Genomic DNA, 22,167 nt, shown 5'->3' with positions numbered 1-22,167 from the left:
TCATTTTCCCCCTCCCCACCTTCTCTCTCTCCCACCCCCTCCCTCCCTCCCTCCTCCCTTCCTTCCGTACCTACCCAGGAAGGACTGATGACAGAAAAGATTTAGCTGCTTCCAGACCTCAGATTGAAGGTGGATTAGCCACCCCCCCATCCCTCGCAGTGTCTTGTGCCTATTAGGAGAAATCTGTTGAAGGTGGAAACGCTTGTGCTTGTCTCTGAAAGAAAAAAGGCATTCTTTTGATTCTGTGTTTTCTCTCTCCTTTAAAAAAACACATAGTACCACACAGCTGAAACAAGAGCGTTGTTTGATCCTCTCCTCTATCTTTGTCGAACTGGGGCTTTGGGCTGTCTTATTTGGCATCTCTACTGAGGGCCTGAGCAAAAGCTTCTAGAAGGGTGAAGTGGGGGAGGGGAATGGCTTGCAAAGTGCCTCCTCCTTTCCGAAACAGAGCTGGAGCGAGTGGTTCTTGGCTCTCCAGCAGTGTGGACAAGTGTGTTTAGCTGTTTTTGGCAGCAAGTTTCTGATTTACTGGGCCCCATCTGGATCTCTTGATTTTAGCTCAGAAAGTCTGGACGTTCTCGTTTGGGGTGGGGGTGGGGAGGTGGCACATACATCTGAGCCTAGAAATAGCATTTATTGAGCACCCACTATGTGCCTAGCTCTACACAAAGTAATTCCTGTAGAGAGTATAGCTGGAGGAAAGGCTCAGACCGTGGGCGGGAGAAGGCTGGAGAGCTTTAAGGAGGAGGTAGGACTTTACTAAATTGCTAAAAAGGTCTAGTTCAACAAACGCTTACTGAGCAAATATGATGTAAATGAGATGTGGTTCCAGCTCCCAAGGAGCTCTTGTTTGAGTGGGAGAGAGAAAGATAAGGAAGAAATCACAATATAACAGGTCAAGTTGTATTATAGAAGCACAAAGATTCTACAGGAGGACAGAGGAGGAGGCTATGACTGAATGACCCAGGGGCAGGGCGATGGATGCCACCAGGGAGAAGTAGGAAGACATCAGGGGGCTGGGGACAGGGAAGGGCATTCCAGGCAGAGGGGATGTGCAGAGGCTGGGTATTGGGGGAAGCCTGGGGTGGTAAGAGGTGCTTGGAGGGCTTGGGTTGTTTACCAACTTGCCTTTCCACATTTAACAATGAATTCTTTGGTACCACTGCATATTGGTGAGATGTTGGTCTGCTTTGAGGTGAGGCAGAAATGGCCCTTATGGAAAAATGGTGATGGTTTGGGATGGCCAAACTGCTGGCTGAGGCAGAGGAGGGTAGGAGATGGAGTCAGGAGGAGATGGGGGCCAGAGATAAACTTTTATACTCAGCAAAAGGAACTTGGATCTTACTGCAGAGCCAATGGGAGCTGTTGAAAGGTTTTAAGCAAGGAGGGTCCTAAAGGAAACTGTGGTTTTAGATGGCTGGCCCTGTAGCTCTGGATAAGGTGAACTGGCGAGAGAGGGAGCTCCACTAGGAGGTTTTTCCAGGAACTATGAGTGACATAAGAGAGTCCAAATGAAGGCCGTGGTCCTGGGGAGAGAGAGGGACAGGGATTCAAGACCTATTTATGATGTCTGGTGGTTAATTAGATGTGCAAGGTGAGGGAAAGGTAGAATTTAGGGTGATTCTGGATTTTGGCATGAGTAAAAGATGCCAGGCAACAGAATCCAGAAGAAGAAGCTGGGGTGGGGGAGATAATGGGCCACTAGAAGGGGGAGAATTGGGTAAGTTAGGACAGTGGTTGGAAACCACAGGTTGACCTGTGAGAGAAAGCTTGCAGGGCAGATTGAGTGTGGTGTGTATAGGAGTTCCTGGTGAGCCAAAGGCCTCTGTACTGAGGGAAGCAGCGGAGTATAAATCTGGATAAAGTGTTAGGTTAGTAACATGTTTTGGAGCTAGTAGGAAGAGCTTGGACTTGATGGCAGGCAGGAGTGATAGGTTGAAAGGGGTTATGCCAGTTCATTAGGGTGGCAGCTGAGTGTGTTTGGAGTGGAAGAAAAGATCCTGGAGAGAAAGATGCAAGTGGGAAGGTATGGCAAGTCCTACTGAGCTCTAGGAATCTGGGGTTCCTGGGGAGGTGCTGGGAGTGGGCGTGGTTTGGGGGTGGTTCAGAGTTACTCAAAGGAGCAAGGGAAAGTATGAGCAGGCTCTGCTTTTCACCTTTTGACTGCTTTATCTTTGGGGCTTGGTGAAAGATTTCATTTGACCCAAGAGTTCTGCTGCAAAAAATGAAATTTGAAAAATCCTTCACTGAGCAAAAGCAGTGAAGGTTTTGAGGCAAGGATGGAGACTACTGGAAATCTCAGTAGTGTGGATGGGCAGTTGGTTCTATTATAGAGAAGAGGCAAGATGCATTTATCTGTTAGGTTTAAAAAATCATACTTTGAGTTTGAAGCTGTGAAGTACAAAAGCGTAACGTGAGACCCAATTCCATCCTCTCATTTTCTCATTTGACAAATATTATTCTGTGCCGTCCGTGAACCACTGTGTGGTTTATGACCCAGCTCTTTTCTAAAGGACCTTATTGTTTACAAATACAGGAATAGCTACAACTCAAATACTAGTTAAGTCAGTGAATGAAGTGTCATAAAAGGTGAAGAGATAATCGCAGAACCAGAATGTAATAGAATCCGGGTAAAGGCACAGAGTCCCAAGTTAGAAGCAGAGCTGCATCATCTCAAAAACCTGCTGACCAGAGGGTGGTTCAGGTGCGATAGGCTGAAGGTTTCAGGAACAGCACACCCTGCAAGAGGCCCTATGGAATGGTGGAACACTGTAGACTCTCTGAATCTCTAGTCTGTTCTAGAAGGAGAAAGAAAGACCTAGAAGGGAAGGATCAGGAAGAGGAAACTGCTGACAGGTGTCACACAGGTTCAGGTGAGAGAACTGACGTGAAAACAAGAACCAAGATGAGAATGAGGCCCATCAAAAAAACATGGTGGGAGGGAAAACAGACAAGACTGAGGAGCAGGAGAGCAGGGTCTAGTCCTGCCTCTGACCCTAACAATGGAGGAGTCACTTCACTGCCTTGGTTTTCCTACTTGTAACAAGGGAGTTTGCCTAGGTCAGGGATGATCGTGCCTTTCTCCTCCGGAATCCTGGCAAGCACAATGAATTTGATTATAGCATTTTCCCCCCTTTAAGCCCAGATGTGACCTCATTTCTCCACAGCACCCAAGGTAGCCCTTCCTACCCCATTGGTGTTGATGGATGGGATGATGTCTATTTGTGAGTTAATCCAAAAGGACTTTTTAATAGCTGATATTTTAGGATTCTATAACTTAACAAGGACTGTGAACCAAGAATACGTCAACGTGTTCAGTTGCTCCAAGATGACATTTTTTTTTCTCTCTTTGATTGGAGAGATTTCAAACATCCATCTCAAGTGCCAGCACAGCACAGTCCTGAAGCTTTAGGAACTAAGGTCATTTTAAAATTAATTTATGAATTTGCTACAGAAAAAGCCAATGAATGTCTTTCTGTTAATGAAATCCCTAACACTTGAGGGACAGAAGAGTAAGCATGGTCTTACACAAAGCAAAGGAAATGGGGTTTCTTTCTTCTTCTTATCCTAGGCTGTAAGGTGTGTGCAATAGAAATCACAGTAACACTGGGAACCAGGCTCAAGGTTTTACGAATGGAAGAGGCCTAAGGGATTCTGCAAGGACGAGCAGTGGTGCTTACCCTGGTGCTGGGGAAAATGTCCCAGGAGAATGCTCCTCCTCTTTGGTCACCAAAGGAGAGAGGGAGGACATCTTCATATAGGAATTGGGTGGCTCCGAGTGTATACAGATGGACTTGATCCTTCTTCCCCACCTGATCTCATCCACCAATCCATGGAGCAGTGAGAAAAATAATGGCTAATGTGGTGTGTTTTGCTGAAGCTAAATGTATTCAATTTAAACAAATGTTCTTTATTCTTAGAATTTGTTGTTTTTCCTGTATTTTTGGAATTTATCCATTATTTCATGAAATGGTGCTACCAGCTTTTTTTTTTTTTTTAATTCTTGTTTTTGCAAAGAACTATTTTAGCCTCCAAAATCTTTGTTGGAAGGAACTGTCTTGGCTCAAGGCATCCAGATTCTGGGGAACCACAAATTTGAGCTCTAGGTATTTGGTGAAATCATCAGTGGTTCAGCACTCCAGGGAAGCTCTTGAGATGGTGTCTCTTCCCCTCCATTTTAGACCCACTCACTTTTTCCTAGTCCCTTTGTCTTGTTCTGGATTCCTCTGCATGGTCTTCCCCTTTTGCACTGATACAACCTTTGGACCATCCATCTGGTTCATGATTATGCTTTCATCCCTGGACACTGGCCTTCAGGATTTTCTTACCCTATGTGCTGCTGCTCAGCAGCCATTCCTAGCCTCAGCCCAGGCCCAGTGGCCCAGTGGAGCCTCAGAAGACAGTTTGGGTAATGCTTTTTATATGTCATTGAGTAAATTACCTCTTTGGCATGCCTTTCCTGGATATCAGGTATTCCCAAAAGTATTGGAGACAAGGAGACTATGCCAGCCTTGGATAATGCTGGACAAAATGTATTCCCTGAGGATCTAAGGAAAGGGTGGACTGTCATGGTGTGACACTTATTTACAAATGTACATGCAGTATGGGCCCTGGAGCATATGCTGAGCTGAAGAGGAGAGTTATATTCAAGTTCCAACTTTGTCATTAATAGTTTTGAGGCCTTGGATAAGTCACTATGAGTGAATGTTCAGTTTTATAGGTTAACATGGTGAGGGGTTTGGGCCAGATTCTCTCTATGAGACTCTAAGTCTGCAGTTCTGAGGTGCTCAGGCAGCGTGCTGTGCTTTAAGGTTGCCGTCTTCTTTGAAAACCACTGTTAAAAGTCACGAGTAATGCTAACTAATTCCAGATGGGATATAATTTATTAACCCCAAATGTGGGTGAGCGTGGCTGAATTTGAGATGAGGAGAACCTGGTATCTAGTTCTCAAGGGCCTTTTAATTCTTTGCTAACCCATGTTGCTTCACGACTCCTTCTCCTTCAGGGGAAATGTGAGTCCTCCAAGTTATTCTTCGTTTTCAAGATGGCTTTGACTCTTTGAGCCCCTTACCCTTCCACATAAATTTGACAATTGGTTTTTCATTTCTTCAAGGAAGGTTTCTGGAATTTTGATTGAGATTATGTTGAATCTATAAATCATTTTGGGTAGAATTGACATCTTAATATTTAGTCTTCTAATCCATGAACATGGACAGTCCTTCCATTTATTTAGGTATTCTTTGATTTATTTTAGCAGTGTTTTATAGTTGAAATCTAGGATATAGGTTATGAAGGGATGGGGGAGGATAGGGAATGAAAAGTTAAGGCTTCAAACGTACAGTGTTCCTATTTAGAGTGATGGAAATGTTTTGGTAATAGATGGTGTTGAAGTTAGCACAACACTGTGAATGCAGCTAACAGCACTGAAATATATATGTGAATATGCTTAACAGAGGAAATGTTAGTTTGTATATATGTAACAGAACAAAAATAGAAAACAAACAAACTGTGGAATTGTACTATACAAACAGTGAATCCTAAGTTAAACCGTGGACTTTAATTAATAGTACAATTGTAAATAGGTGCTACCATCAATTGTAGCAAATGTACCGCACCAATGCAAGGTGTTCATTGTGGGTGGTATATGGGAATCCTATGTTTTATGCATGATTGTTCCATAAACCCAGAACTTCTCTAATAAAGAAAAAGAATTGGGGAGAAATAAAAAGAAGTGATCAGTGATTGGCCCATGCCCATCCTGGATCCTGGGGAAGTGGACTTTTATGTCTTTTCTGGCACCAGCAAGCTGCACCAGGGGCCAGACCCCGTTGTTGCCTGCTGAGAGAGTGGGGGTTGGGTGCTGGTAACCACCAGGTAGAAAGATGGTAAATGTACCATCTCTTCTTTCTGCAGTTCCCTGGATGTGGTACAGTGTTCTACTGGGCTCTGGGGTTTCTAAATAGTTGATTCAGACAATTTCTCCTTGTGTATGAACTGATTCCTGGAGTTTCCTATTCTGCCAACTTCTCTCACTCTTCCCTACACTCTTGTCTCTATGAAAGCTGGCAGCTTCGTTCTGAGCACACACAGTAGGCTCTCAGGAACTGCTTGTTCTGCAGCAGACCCCAGTAAGGGTGAACAGGAGAAAGGAGGTCAAGGAAAAGGCTTTGCATATGCCTTCAGGTTGGGCATTTGTTGTTAGCACCTTTGGAAAAAGTTCCTTTTCCATCTTTCAAATGTGGCCCAAGTATGCTTTCTCAAATACATTTTGGTTCATACCACCTCCTTCTTTTAAAATCTTTAATGACTCCACACTGCCTACAAGATGAATTCTAAATACTTTTGCATGAAACTCTTGGTTCGGTTAAGGTCTAACTCTGAGCTTACCTTCAGTATTCCTTCACCTTCAGCATTCCTCAGCATGGATTCTGTGTCCCACTCTCTCTACACTTCCAGACCCCCTGAAAATGACATGGTCTCAAATCTCCTGACCTTTGTATGTGCTGTGGGCTCTGGATTTCTTGCCTTTCTCCTGTTCACCACCTGGAGAATTCTGTCTTGAGGTTTCGCTCATGTGTTACCTCCTTTATGGAGTCGACTCCAACACTAACAGGCAGTAAGTATATTCCTGCCCAAAGTGCTCCCTTACAATCTTTTAAATAACTCGATTAGAGCATCAATCATGCAGTATAATACTATTACATAAATATTTATCAGTTTTGAGGTCCTTGGGTGTAGGGAACATTTTTTATTTGTTTTGTTTCTTGCACCTGGCACTCTGTGAATGCATAGTAGGTTCACAACAAGTCTGTATTAAATGACTAAGCAGACAGACAATTGGACCTTGTCTCCCCTCACTCTCCTTGTCTCTGACTCAATCGAATGATTAGGAATTGGCAGTGGTTTCAATTCCTCCCTCCCCACCTAAAGTTAAACCAATACTAAAATGCTTTATTTGGTTGACTGTTGTCCTTCCAGGCAGATGAAAGTGGCAATTCAACCATCTTTTTCTTATCAACCCCTGCATGTGTCAGAGCATTTGAAGATGGTATGTGTGGGAGCTCTGGCTCTCTGGTGACTTCTCTCGATTTAATTAGTCTGACCTTCTGTGATAATCCCCCTTGGATGTCCCTGTCTCCCCCCTCACTTCTGTATCATATTCAGGCTTCTGCCTTCATCAGCAAAAGACCAACTGCTCAGCTCAGCCTGTAGCATAATTCACAGCTTGGTTCTCAAAAATGAACTTTTACTCAAATGGAGCTGCTCTTAGCATTAAAATTGGCCTGAGAGAGCTAAGGAAAGTTTATCTTGGAGACAGCATGGGGTCTGTCCCTCCAAGTCAAACATTTCCCTTTAAAAGTAGAATGAGCTTTAGTGTGGCAATACCAATGGCTTCCTGAAATATTGGGATATCTATAAACATTAACATTTAGTTACAGTGCTGAAGGCTGTTTGGAGAGTTTTAAGTCTTTTTTTGCTTCCCCCTCCCCTCAGAATAACCAGAGCTTTCAAACGTGCTTTCCTTTCATTTTAGGACATGCAATCCCTCTACTCAGGAGGGGGAATGCATTGAAATAGTGCAATACTGAGCTAATCAAACAGCTATTTATTTTCAGACCATCTTCATAGGATTTACTGAATAAGGTAGAGAGACCACTTTAGAATGATCCAGAAAGTTGAAGTGGTACCCCTGGAGCTTCTGGTCTTCAGGATGCTGGGAAAATTCTAAGAAGTTTAATATTCTTCTTTCAACCTCACCCCCCCACCCTCAGCTCAGGCCATGAGATATATTTTTATTCTCTTCATTTCCTGTTTTTCTCACTCTTTTGGAATCAAAACATAGCAGTGTATGAAGGAATGGCTTCTTTCTCAGTAGCAGAAAATGGAACAGGGCAATTGTAATGTGTATTTACTAGACATTTATGGACACACACTCTAGGCCAGGAACTCTTCTATTCACTGGAGTGGCAGAAATGAACAAGGCATGAGTACTGCCAGTAAGATTCAACCAAGTCGAAGAAGACACACCAACAAAGAAATACACTTGAGGCACATTAACAGGCTACCTGGAGTCCAGATCAGGGATCACCTAGCTCTGTTGGGGAGACTTGGAGAAGTTGTTCTGGACGGTGGGGTCCTTGAGCTGGGTATTGTCAGGTCAGTAGATATCCTACAGCTATAGCAGGTTGGATCACTCTGGAACTTGCCATGGCACCTTGTGGAGTAGGCGTGACTTTGGGGTGGGCTGAGCATAGGGAACACAGCAATGGGACATTGGGCAAGGAGGCTGGAAGGGTCTCTGGGATGAGATCATAAACGGCTTTTCATATAGCTCTAAAGAAACTGGATATGGCCTGTTGGCATTGGGACTGTGGGTGGATTTGAAGCAGAGGAAGGGCATAATCAGATTAGAATTTAAAAGATAATGGACAGTGTTGTGGCTGAGTGTGGAATGGAAACAGATTAAGAAAATCATGACAATAGACTCAGGAAAGAATCAGTGAGGGCCTCAGTGAAGTCAATGGCAGCAGAGAGAGATGGGAGGGCATTATCTGCAGCTGCCTATTAAAATCACCATATCAGGATTCAGAAGGTGACATCAGTGCAGCCATCAAATCGAATGGTTGCTGAGGAGACTGTGAATCATCAGGAGCTTTCCAGAGCAAAGGAGGGGATGCAAGTGGCAATTCTCCTTGGTGTATAGGGAGGTAGTTCAAGTTCAAAAGACCACTGAGGTTGTTTCTTTCCAGGTGCGAAACATTTACTTCTCATGGACTATGCATGAACTCACCCACACTTCCCAGACCCCTGGTCATTAGATGGGGCCATATAACTAGTTCTGGTCAATGAGCTACATATAAGCAGCAGTGATCCATGTTGGTTCTAGTTTAAAACAATTCAGAGCTGGTTTTTCCCTTGCCACAGTAACCTAGAAAACACATCTTCCAGTTGTGGAGCTTTCAGATGCAAACCTCTGGATCCATGAGCCACTTCTTAAAAGGCAACTGGCCTGGGAAGTTGCCAGATCCACAGTGAACTTTGCATGAAAAAGAAATGGACTTTTATCATTAAGCCACTGAGGTTTTAGGGCTCCATGATACCACACCATAACCCAGCCAATCCTGACAATCCTTTCGAAGGCTAACGAGGTCTGGGGTTGCTGGGGTGAAGCCAGTATCTGTGATTGCATGTTATTTTAGCTCCTTCACCACAAGCTGATGCATCAGAAAAATGTTTGGAGGGAACCACATGGCAGAGTTGAGTTATGCCTATCTGCTTTGGAATATTTTGGCTCCTCTTAGATGGAGAATATGACAATGTCTTGAAGTAGGCAGTCCCCTGGGAGGGAAAAAATAATGATTGTATGGTGATATGTCATCGTCCTTCACGATGCCAGAGAGAATGACAGCAATTCGCAGTACTCCTGCAGTATATGTCACTCTGAGAAAGCATAAATGTATCACAAGCCTGCAGGGGCAGGTTGCAGGCTCTCTGGTCATCAGTGGTGTATGCCTCTGGTCTAGCCCTGAGGCAGAGTAGGAGACCTCGATGGGAAGGGGAAGCAATCATGTGCTGGGAAGAGGAATGGCTAAAGAACCTGGGGGTGTTGGAGCTGGAGAAGAGAGGGCTTGGTGGGGCTTGCAGGATTGGGTCCTTAAAAACTCACCGGCAGTTATATGAAAGAGAGAGCAGATTTCTCACAGAGATAGATTCCATCTCAAAAGTAAGACGAACATCCTACAGACAGAGCTGTGGAAATAGGGATTGTTAGGGTCTGCCTCAGTGGGTAGTGAGTTCCCTCTCTCTGAAAGTGCTTACTCAGAGGCTGGAAAACCACTTGGTAGGAGATTGCAATGATAAAAGGGTGAAATGAATGAGGAGACAGTCCTGGTTTTAAATACCTCTTCTTCCACTTTCATGTCATCTACTCCAAGGCTATGTAATCTTGGGCACGTTAACAGTTTCCTTAATTGTGAACAATAATAAGTCCTATCTTTCAGGATTATGGCAAATGTATAATGTTTGTATGTTTGTCAAGATTTACAATGTGGCAAATATATAATGTGAAATATATTTACAAGCTTATTTTGAGAAATATTAATAGTAATATCATCACCCACAAGCCACCATAGTAACAGAACCTTGCATTTATTGGGCACTTAGTCTCTGCTAGGCACCATGCTTTGCACACATTATCCCATTCTACACTTAGAATAATGCTATGAGACTGGTACTATTATCATCCCCCTTTTACACATGAAAAACTGAGGATTGGAGTGACCTGCCAAAAATCACACAGCTGGTGAGTGGTGAAGCTAGGATTCCAATCCAAGTCTGTCTAACCCTGGAGTTTAAACTCTTAATTGTTAAGCTTGTTATGCCTTATCAAGTTCAAAACAGAAGATGTGTGTGTGACTGCTGTGAATACTGTAAAGGGCCAAGGTTTTATTTAAAGAAATTCAGTTATGGGATGGATAGTTGGTCTTGATGAAATTAAATTTTGTTCTAATGTAAAATTGTATGGATACTGTTTAATTATATCGTGGCTGATGCCTAACAGTGAACTGTGTTCCGGTCATCTATTGCTACATATTAAAACACCCCAAATCTCAGCAGCTTAAAACAACAAAAATTATTTTATTAGCATCTCTCATGGTTCTGGAGTTTGACTTGGCTCAGGTGAGCAACTCTTTCTCAGGGGGTAGGAGTGGGTTCTCTCATGATCAGAGTCAGAGTCAGATGATGGATGGGGCTGGAATCAGTGCAAAGCTTCCTCACCACACGTCTGTGTGGTGGCTGTTGCTGTTGGTTGGAAAAACTACATGCAACCTCTCCATGTGGACTGGGCTTCCTTTAAACATGGCTCTTGATTTCAAGAATGAACGTCCAAAGAGAGCCAAGTGTTTTAAAACCTAGCCTTCAAAGTTATACAGCATCACTTCCTCTATCACCAAAGCCCCCCAGATTCAAGGGGAGGATTAGAGACTCCCACCTCTCAGTAGGAAGAGTGCCAAAATCACACTGTAAGAAGTACATGTGGAATGGGAGGGATCACTGAGCCAATTTTTAGGAAATACAGGAAATACATCCTGCCACAGGCTGATAGCAGGCACCATCTTGGGAAAGGGTAAATGAAGAGCTAGGAAAAAAAGGGCTAAGAATGTCTATGCTGTTCTATTTTCTATTCTGTGGTCATTTCTTTTTAAAGAACACAATCCCGGTTGGTATTTTCTATAATTTATGGCAACTTAGACTTTGGTCAACCCTTAACTTTCAGCCAAACCAATGTTTGGTATGTACCCTTTGTGGAATGCTTTCACTATATATTTTTATATAAAAATGACCATTCCATAGCTTATGGCCTCAATGGTTACAGTTATGTCTTTTTCTGTCCAAAGATTTCTCAAGACATTTTTCTATGGGTATGTGTTGATTGACTTTTTAAAAATTCCCTTATTTTTTTAATACTTAAAAATGGGTCAGGGTGAGACTAGCTGTGATATGTCTGGTGGAAAGGAAGAATTTCAAAAAAGATCAAGAGGCTGAGATCGAGTCTTATTGCATAGTTCTCGCGTTTCTGAAATTGTCCCTTAGCCGTTTCTTCGCCCTTTAAATGGTCCTCAAGGAGCTGAAGAGGCCTGCACTCTTTGTCTGAGGTGCTTTCCTGAGGAAAATATGTTTACTGGAGGAATGAGATGCTGTCCTGGCTCCCACAGGGTGCTGCCTGACACGGCCTCGGATGGCACGTGTTCTCCTCCATTGAGGCTGAACTGAACAGGAGGCCTCGGGGCTCTTATTAGTCCTCTTCTTATAGGAATTGCTGATTCACGGAATTGACGCAGGAGAGAACACTTTCATTTGCAAGGCCATGACTTTCAGAATTTATCTCGGTAAGTCAGGCGGTGAGGAAGAATTGATTAGCCCTGAATCATGGACTATGGAGTGAGAGTAGGAATTTAGAGAGGAAACAAAAGGGCAAGCTGAAGAAGTGTTCACAGGCTGCATGAAGTGTAGCCTTTTCCACCGAAAGAGTGGCTACGTTTTAAAGTGTGTACATGTATGGGCCATTTTATGTAAACTAAAATGGATGTGAACCTCTCATTTGCCTGCTGGCAATCAGAATGAGGAGGGAGAGAGAAATGAAGGCTGATAGAGACACGTGCTTTATAAGAAAATTTATGTTAGCTTTTTAGAACCCCAGTGTAGAAAAGTTAGAATTTATTGAACATGCATGTACAACCTAAAATAACAAATACCAGTTTTGTGCTTTTTTTTTACCAAACATGGTGGTGATATTATTTGCATTATAATTCCCTGAGGCCAGCCCCTCCCCTTCCCATCCTCCCTTCCTTCTTTTTAAATATTATTATGGAAATTTTCAAGCATACACAAAAGTGGGAGAATAATATAATGAACCCCAATAGTTCCTTTAAGTACTTCTTCTTTAGAACACTTACAATAGGATTCAATTTACCAAAAAAAAGAAAAAGAAAAAAGAAAAAGTAAAGTATAGAAAGAGTCTTCTTTGGGTAAAGGGAAGAATAAAAATATTTCATAAAATTATTCTCAGGAAATTTGTACCTATGATAAAACTGTAAAGATCTTCTGACCCAAAGATTATATCAGTAAATCTAGTCGACTACCCCTATCAGAAAAACTCTTGTCCACCTGTACACTTTTTAAATTGGGCCTTTGTGAGAATCTGAATCTGAAGAGAAATACTGAAAATATTCGGTTAGGCTGAGGTTTTTGTCTACTTTGTGATTATGTATGACATATGCACCTGACCAATTATTTCAGAGAAATAATCAGATCAATGGATTTTTTCAACCCCATTAAATTTTCCATTGGTTTTACAGAATCACCCTTTTATAGATAGAACTTTTACCTCAGGGCCTATAAAAGGAAGGAGGACACCTTTGGAGGTCGAGGGGTTACTACCAATGGGGTTAATAGGTACCTGGTGGACTGAGGTGGATTAAGCAGGAGAACCCAGCCTGTGGGTTCTCCAGAGGCAGAAGTGTATTCCCAGCACTTGACTGTGGTGGCCAAGAGATGGACGTGACTTGTGGTTAAGGAGTTGTGTGTTGAAGAAGAGGCAGCAAGTGTTGCCAGGGAAGTCAGGGTAGGGGTGTGTGCAGGGGCCGAGGAGATCAGGAGTATATGGAGAAGGGAAAGTAGGATACATGGTTCATGATGAGCCTGCAAACCAGTGAGGGTGCCGTGGGCCCTTGGCAGGTTGGTGTCACTGCAAATGCTGAGATACAGTGAAATGTTGGTGGCATCACCTGTGTGGAACTTCTTTGGGGGAACTGCGTGGTGTATGGTTCTCTCACTGCTGCACATTAGGATCCCTGGGGAGCTTTTAAAAATCCCGATGCCAGGTCGCACTCCAAAAGTTAAATCAGAGTCTCTGGAGGTGGGGCCCAGGTAGCAGTAGTTTTTAAAGTTCTCCAGGTGATTCCAACATGCAGTCAATTGAGAAGCAGGGAGATAGAGCACCAGGCAGGGCATGAAGGCATTTGGGGTTAGCCCTGCCACTAACACAAGTTATGTGGCCATGGACAAATCATCCTGAGCTTCATTTTTTGGCTATAACTTGAAGGGGATGGATCAAATGATCTCATGATGGCATAAAAAAATTGGCCCCCGAATTGAGAAGAGGGATCTATGTCTCCTCCATTGAATCTGGGCTCTGTGACTCCCTGACCAATAAAATATAGTGAAAGTGATGCTGTGCCAGTTTCTGCATCCCAATCTTGAGAAACTGAAATTTCTACTCTCTGCTCCTTGGAACACTTTCTCTTGAAACCCAGTCCCCAGGTTGAGAGGAAGCCCAAGTCACTTGGAGTGGACACATATAGGTCCAGCAGATGGACCCATCTGATGTCCCAGCAGAGCTCTAGCTTCAACCGCCAGGCATGTAAAGCTTCAGATGACTCCAGCCCCCAGCTGTTGAGTCACTCTCAGCTGCCACATCTTTCTGGCTGATGCCCTGGACAGAAATTGTGGAGCAGAGACCAGCTGTCTCTCTGTGTCCTGTCCAAATTCCTGACTTGCGGAATCCATGAGCATCATAAAATGGATGTTTTACTTTGTAAATTTTTGAGTTTGTTTACTATGCAGCCACAATAACTCTCAGCTTTAACATTTGTGGAATTTAGAGAACGATCGTAGAGCAGAGAGCTTAAGAGGGTGGACTCTGGAGGCAGACTGCCTTGGTTGGAATCCTGCCTCCTCCTTTCTTTAGCTGTGTAACTTTAGGCAAATTACTTACCTTTTCTGTGTATTTCCTCAGCTGACATGGGACGCTAATAGTACCTACCTTGTAGAGTTTTGTGTGGATTAAATAATTTAATAGATCTTAAGAGTGTGTTCCATGAAAGCACTTGCTATGATTATGGTGATAAAAACCATGGCATAACCTTGTGCTATCTGTAGTTTGCAAGGTGCTGGGGGTGGCATGGGGTGGGCAAAAACTATTGCATAAGCTGGGCAAGGCCTGCCCTTGCCCAGCATGCATCCCGTGTTGCTAAGTACACCCAGGGACCCATGTTATTCTTAGCTATTCGGAAGGTATTCAAAGCCACCTTGGAACTGTGTGTGATGTCTCTGGACCTGTCACTGTCACATTGCTCAGAAATTGGATTCTGCAGAGTGGAAACATGTGGCTTGTTGGCAAGGCAACTGTTCAGAACAGGGCCATCTCCAGGCTGGGAGAGCTTGCCTTTGTCAATTGGGTTACAGCCCTCATAAAACCTTGTTTGCTTGTGTTCTTTTCTGGAGGCTCAGAGACATCAGGACACCTTGAGTGGTGAGGGGAGAGTGCTGTCCACACACGAGTGGTTCCAGCTGCCCTCCTGGCTCTGCACTCCTGGCTCCTATATCCAGCCTTCATCCTCCTAAGTGTGGGCGTTGCCTGGGACTGGCAATGCCGAGATGAATTCTCTCCATTGCACATTGGAGCAGGGAGGGCCTGCAGCCCTGAGTGAATCTGACTCTATTTTTGCCTCCAGGTAGATGGAGAGCTTCAGAAGAGGGCTTGCAGCTCCTGGGTTTGTGCACATGTCATCAATTTCCATTTAAAAACCAGAAGGATGGCCTCCTAAAATATCGAGGTTTTTGGTGTGACAGATGGAAATTTATAGCACAAGGGTTAGCTACTGAACTGTTAGAATCTGTCAGCAGTGCCATTATGAATGAAATGAAAGGATGTGAATGCTGCAAAAATGTAGGTGCTCACGGTGGCCCGGTGGGATTTGGTGGCTGATGGCAAATCCTTGTGATCTTGAGCAAGTTAACCTTTCTGAGCCTTCACTCATCGTATCAGAGCATAGGTGCAAGGATTCTTAAGGGTCAATTCTGTGCAAAGTGCTTTTTTAATCCATAGAGCTTGAGATAAGATAAACTGGGTTCAGGTGCTTTCGTGGGGGATTCTTACACTTGGTGATGAAGGTCAGAGAAGATTTCTTCGTTTTTTCATTTATTCATCCCCTCAATCATTTACTCAAGAAGAATTTGTTGGGCACATGCTGTGTGCAAGGCACAGTTGCTGGTGATATAATCAGTGAACAGAAGTAAGTCTTTCTTCCTCTCAACTTAATCCTAGTGGGGACAGACTCGGACAAAAAGAAGTAAGTAAATATGGTATATTAGACAATGATTAGTACTAGGTAGAAAAATAAAGCAGAGATGGGGAGGCATTTCAATTTTAAATACACTGTCAGGCAGTTCTGGGACCATGCACCCGCCCCCCACCCCCAAACAAAAACACTGTCAGGGAAAGCCCCACTGAGAAAGTGACTTTTGAGCAAAAACGGAAAGAGGTGAGAATGTGAACCATGAAGTAACATGGTCAGCAGGCTCTCCCGATAGCACATGCAAAGGTCCTGGAGTGCACCTGGCATGTGTGAGAAATGGCAAAGAGGTTGGAGTAGCTGGGGTGACATGAGTAAGGGGGAGGGAAATGGGGACAAGGCTTCATGGTCACAGGCCATGCAGGTCCTTCCAAGGAGTTGGCATTTACTCTGAGAGCAAGGGGAAGCCCATGGAGGTTTTAGAGCAGAGGAGAGTTGTTTTGAATTTTAAAATAGCTTTATTGAGATATAATTGACATATAGATAATAGCATATAATTCACATGTATAATTTGATAAATTTTGACATACGCACACATTGGTGAAACCATGACCACAATCAAGATGATAGGCATATCTAGCACCTCCCAAAGTCTCCTCATGCCCCTTTGTGATCCCCTCTTGTGCCCCTTTCCTCCCTCTTCCCTGTCACTTGTCCCCATGTAGCCACTGATCTGCTTTCTATCACTATAAATTAGTTTTTTATTTTCCCTAGAAATTTATATACATAGAATCACACTGTTCCTACTCTTTTTCAGTCTGGTCTCTTTTACTCCATATAATTTATTTGCGATCCAGCTATGTTGTATCAATAGCTCTTTCCTTTTTGTTACTGAGTAGTATTCCATTGTATGCATATAACACAATTTGTTTATTCATTCACCTGTTGATGGATACTTGAGTGTTTCCAGTTTTGACTATTAAAAACAAAGCCACTATAAATATTTATACACAAGTCTTTGTATGGACATACGCTTTCAATTCTCTGGGGGTAAAAACCTCAGTGTAGAATGGCTGGGTCATACTGGTAAATGTTCAACTTTTTAAGAAATCGCCACACTCTTCCTAAGTGGTTGTACCATTTTGCACTCTTACCACCAGTCTGAGAGATCTGGTTCCTCCATATCCTCACCAACAAATGCTACAATCAGTTATTTTAATTTTAGTATTTCTGTTGGGTGAATAGTGGTATCTTATTGTGTTTTTAATTTACATTTCCCTAATGACTATTGATGTTGAGCATCTGTTCATGTGTGTATTTACCTCCCATCTCTCTTCTATTTACCTCCCATCTCTCTTCTTTGGTGAGGTGTGTTCAAATCGTTTGCCCATTTAAAAAATTGCTTATCTTCTTATTGAACTTTAAGAATTCTTTATATCTTCTGGATACAAGTCCTTTGTCAGATGTATGTTTTGCAGATTTTTTTTTCCCATTTATGGTTTGCCTTTTCATTAGTTTTATGGTGTTTTTGAAGAGCAGATTTTACTTTTGATGGCTTCCAGTTTGTCAATTAGTTTTTTTATGGTATTATCCCATTTTAGATTTTAATAACATCCCTCTGGCTGCTGTGTTGAAAAAAAAGAGTGAAAATGTGAAAAACAGTTAGGATGCTTCACAGGAAGACAGGTGAGAGAAATGATGGCTTGTGCCAGGGTGCTGGTGGTACAGGTGAGAAGAGGAGGGATTTGAGTATATCTTGAAGATAGAGCCAGTGGGGTTTTCTGATGGATTGAATGTGCGATGTGAGAGAAAGAGGGGAGTCAAAGAGGCTCCATCTGAGCCCCTGGAAGGATGATGTTGCCATTACCTGAGATGGGAAGGTAACAGGAGGGCTGGAGTGTGGCTTTTGACACGTTCAATTTGAGATGCCTGTTTGACATCCCAAGTGGAGTAGGTATTTGGACACAGGAGTCTGAGCTCAGTGTGACTCAGCCTCTGGCCATGCTAGGATTTGTGTCATCCTCTGGTATTTCTCATCTGAATTTAGATCCTATGCTGAACTTGTCACTTCTTTTATTGGAGCTTATATACTAACTGTGCAAATTCTGACTCTCATAGGCAGTTGTTCACGATTCAAGCTCAATACTGCAGCCTGGATCAGCTACATTTATATCCCTCAGGCTACATCTCTTTCTATTTGTCCTTCACAAGTGTGTGACAATGCAGGAAGGGAGAGGGCGATACCTCTCCACCTATACCTTTGTAGTGGGTGGAAATTTTCAGGCCTCACTGACGTTGGGAGGAAAAGAAGCTGAGCGAGGGCTGCCTCTCGTCTTCCCTTTATTACTGTGACTTCTGCCCCTCTGGTGGCCCCAATTGTTCTCTGTTGGTAGATTTAAAGTCTAGGGGCACTGCTGTCTAACTCTTTCCTGTCCACTGATGGTACGATGCAGTCAAATAACAAAAGGGAGAAGTCCACATGCTCTCTTTGGTCCTGCAGCAGAGCTACTTCCCCTGAATTGAGGCTGTTCATCAGAAGTGAACTTGGGTCCATTTTCTAACTCCTGGGAAGTTTGTCTTGAGATGCTTCTGAGTCTCAGTTTGCAGAAAGAAGAATTCATCTTTAAGGAAGATTGAATGACTAGGACAATTCGATCACTGAAGCCGATTAATGCCTCCATAGCCCCTTGGGCAAGCAGTACCATTGGCTGGCCGGGCTCACTCACGGCAGAGTGGCCCTACGGGGCACATGTGCTCAGTTTGTTATTTCCAGTGGTTCAGATTGCAGAGATCTGGGATTTTCTAACAGGTTCCTCTGAAGGTGCCTATTCATTTGAGTAGATTTGGGTGTATTTTAATTTTGTTTCCCTAAAACAAAATAACTTCACAATGATTTTGCCTTGCTCATGCAGAGGTCATTGGTACCCTTCCTTGCTCCCTTACCTTTGGACACTTGGAGTCACATTTATGTTGTTGTAATCACAGATATATATAGTTGAATGAAAAATTTTGTATCATCTATCATCATTTTTTTGAATATTGCACCGAGTGCTGGCGATGTGCCTTCTAACCACTGCCTCCTATAATTCACATTTGTTAGCCTTATTTCATGGGTGAGGAAACTGAGGCTCAGAGCATGATATTTAGTAGCAGATGTTAGAGAGCCAGTGGTTGTGTGATTTTGTCAAGTCATGTAATTTTTCTGCATCTCAGTTGACGACTAAAAGGGTACTGTTTATGAGAGTTCTTGATCAACTGTCATTTTCATTATAGTTATACACAATAATGTACAACCCTCTCTCAGTAACTCCCCTGCTTTTAGATATTATTTATTTATTTGTTTTGGTTGCAAGAGTAACATTGCAATGAACATATCATATTGCTTTATTTTTTAATTATTTGAAAATTCCTTAGAACAAAGGGATACCATGGCATTTAAAAATGATTCCTGACATGTGCCTCCCAGCAGTGACTGATTGTGCTATTTTTACCATAATCTTGTAATACCAGATAATTTCTAAAATTCCCCTAATGTAGTGGGTGTAAAATCCTGCGAAATTATTTGAGTGGGCATTTCTTTGATGATAAGTCAAGTTGAGCACTTTTCTGATGTAGTAATTCTTTTTCCATGAATTGTCTCCTACAGTTCTTTGTTTATATGTTGTGGGCTTACTTTTTTTGTTTTTTTCTTTTTTCCCTATCAATATGTGTAAGTAAATTCTTTATATAACGTAGAAATGAAAGCTTTGTTAAATGCTGCCAGTTTTTTCTTCAGTATGATTTTTTCTTTTGATTTATCAAATAGCTATTTATTTTATAATGTACCGACTGCCCATACCTTGAGCATTTTTTCGACTTAACCTATATAGCTCTCAATCCTTGTGCTTGCTTTGGCAGTACATGTACTAAAATTGAAATGATACAGAGAAGTTGAGCATGGTCCATGCACAAGGATGACACAGAAATTTGTGAAGCGTTCCATTTTTCTTTATGGTATGTGAATTACATCTCAATAAAACTGTTGTCAAGAAAAGTTATCATCCCTCTAAAGATATGAAGCAGCACAGTAAAACAATTTCCTTTTTAGAGGTAAGGATTCTATTTAAAGATTTTTCTATCCATATTCACATGTGATATGTGCCTATAATTTTCTTTTTGTGTGCTCTTTCTTCAATAGACTCAAGGTAGAAGACCATGCTCGCCTAATGGATATAAACGTACTCCTGTCTCTTTTTGCATTCCAGATGATTTATACAATGTTGAAATCATTCTATTTCTGTTTATTAAAAATTGTCCTGGTGGAAACATTGGGACCAGCTGCATTTTTTATTTTCAATCTCTATATTTCTAGGAATTACTCATTTCATTGAGGGCCTCAGTTTACTAGCTGTGGTGGTTGGGATCCGGTGTCAACTTGGCCAGTTGTCTGGTCAGGCAAGCACTGGCCTAACCATCACTGTAAGGATATTTTGTGGCTGGTTGATAAACTGGAAAGCTGGTGTATTAATTCATCAGTCAGTCAATTGCATCTGTGGCTGATTACATCTGAGATCAACTAAGGGTCTGTCTTCTGCAAATGAGAGAATCCAATCAATTGGGTTTGACCCAATCAGTTGAAGACTTTTAAGGGAAAAGAAAGAATTTTCACTGCTTTTTCAGCCCACCAGCCTCTCCTATGGACTTCATCGAGATGGACTTGCAGCCTGCCCTATGGATTTTGGACTCTTGCCTCCCCATGGTTTTGTGAGACAGTTTTATAAATCTTGTGTTCACAGATCTCTCCTGTTGCCTCTGTTTCTCTAGAGAACTCTGACTAATACACTAGCCTACTAGTGTGTATAACGTTCTCTTTGGATTGGAAGAAAAAAAAATCTATTTTCTTTAAATTGTCCTATCTCTTCCTCATTCCTAATTAAAAATGTTCTCTTAATTGTATTTTTCAGAAGTTTGTTTATTTGAGTAGTCTCATCGAAAGACTAGCATTTGGACTAATTTATTATCCTACTGCCCTTTTTTTTATTTACAATTTATTCTGCTTTTATCTTTATTTACTGCCTTTTTAAAGATTATTTTACCCTCTCAATTTTATTTTTATTTACTTATTTTTTTTGCATGAGCAGGCACCAGGAATCGAACCCGGGTCTCCGGCATGGCAGGCAAGAACTCTGCCTGCTGAGCTACTGTGGCCCACCCTCCCTCTTATCTTTTAATTGAAGACTTTGTTAATATCAAACTTGGATAGCTCAAGTCTGAATAGGATTCTGAAGCCTGAAACAAGTTGTGGGAAGAGAAACTGATTGTTTATCGGTCGGGAACAAGTAACAATAGTGCTCACACCAGCTAGTTGAATGGTGGGAATTTCAAAGCCAGGAACTTGTTTCACAGGTTTAGGAGGGTCCAGAAGCCAGATCAGCTCGTAAGTCGCCACGGAGATGAGCAATAGTTGCGAGCAGCTGCTCCCCTCCCGCACTCAGCAAGGAGGGAATGTCACCAGCCTCCAGGAGCTCGGAGGAGCCAGGGGGACACCAGAACCATAGCTCCGGGAGGGGGGCGGGGCTTACCCTGGCTTTTCCCTCCTCCCCTCCCCCAATCTCCTGCCAGAGTCTCCCTTTGGTAGAAACTAACCAGAAGTCTGTTGGCAAAGGACCTTAAGAACTTGAGTTGGCAGGGGTCAGGTCCCTGGGATAGGAGTGGAGGAAGCAGCCAGTGGGCTAGAATATAGCTTTGCCTTTGTGCAGTTTAAGCGGAAGGCTTTGTGATGCTGGACAGAGGACCGCGTAAAAATCTTTGCTAAGTCCAACTGGGCTCAGCTTCACTCTCCTCATCCTCGTTCTCCCTATCCCCCTTCTTGGCTTATCAATAGCTGAGCGTGTTTTTTTTTTTTTTTTTTTTTTTTTTCTTGGCGTAGGCAGGCAATGGGAATCGAACCCGGGTCTCTGGTATGGCAGGAGAGAGAATTCTGCCGCTGAGCTCCCATTGCACGGCCCTGAGCGCGCTTTTCACAGGGTTCTCCTGGCTCCTTTCTCAGTCAATTCTTATTCACAGCGTTGATTCAGTATGCACCTGGGTAAGGGGTGCCCAGATCTCTATCTCTAGTTCTGACTTCTTTCCTCAACCCCAGACCTGTGTTTCTAGTTGCCTCCTAGACATCACAGATACCTCAGATCCTTGCAAATTGAATGTATTATTATTCTTCCCAAATCTGTTATGTCCCTTGTATTCCTTTCTTAGTTGATAGGACACCCTCCACCAGGCATCGGAGCTGGCAGGCTTGGAGGAGCCCTTAACCCTTCCTTCTTCCTCACACCTTTTTCGGGTCTCCGCACATCTGTTCAGTATTTTGCCCTAATTCTCTACTTCTTTCTTCTTATCTCCACAGCACTTGCACCAGCTCTGGCCCTTATTATTTCTCATCTGGCCTCTAACGATAGTCTTCTAATGGTTCTCCTTCTAGTCTGCTTCTGTATTCTCCACACTGATCCCAAGCAACAGTTTTGGAATATCAATGGGATCATATCACTCAAGGCCATTGCCCCCCAAAGGTCCTCCAAGGGTACAGGATTCATCCCAAGTTTCTTCTCTCCAGATC

At 42.8% G+C, this 22,167-nt stretch overlaps 1 long non-coding RNA gene and 1 other non-coding gene across 17 annotated transcripts in view; both read left to right on the top strand.

Annotated features, from left to right (window-relative positions):
* LOC143667142 (uncharacterized) overlaps positions 1 to 20,481 on the top strand; it is a 142,311-nt gene extending 121,830 nt beyond the window's left edge. For 14 of the 16 annotated variants that reach the window (XR_013167883.1, XR_013167887.1, XR_013167878.1 and 11 more), the window contains 2 exons: positions 19,476 to 19,667; positions 19,756 to 20,481. This is a non-coding gene — a long non-coding RNA (uncharacterized LOC143667142). Of the gene's footprint in view, positions 1 to 3,571; positions 7,777 to 17,179; positions 17,265 to 19,475; positions 19,668 to 19,755 lie in introns of those variants that run through there. The other 2 variants (XR_013167874.1, XR_013167881.1) reach the window with 2 other exon arrangements.
* Positions 19,460 to 19,566, top strand: LOC143667880 (U6 spliceosomal RNA). Its single transcript, XR_013168187.1, has one exon. It is a non-coding gene; the product is annotated as a U6 spliceosomal RNA (small nuclear RNA).
* Positions 20,482 to 22,167: the final 1,686 nt, after the last annotated feature.

This window comes from Tamandua tetradactyla, chromosome 23 (genome assembly GCF_023851605.1).
Source record: "Tamandua tetradactyla isolate mTamTet1 chromosome 23, mTamTet1.pri, whole genome shotgun sequence".
Taxonomy (NCBI): domain Eukaryota; kingdom Metazoa; phylum Chordata; class Mammalia; order Pilosa; family Myrmecophagidae; genus Tamandua; species Tamandua tetradactyla.
Note: the sequence above shows the minus strand (reverse complement) of the source record. Positions and strands in the feature narration are given on the sequence as shown.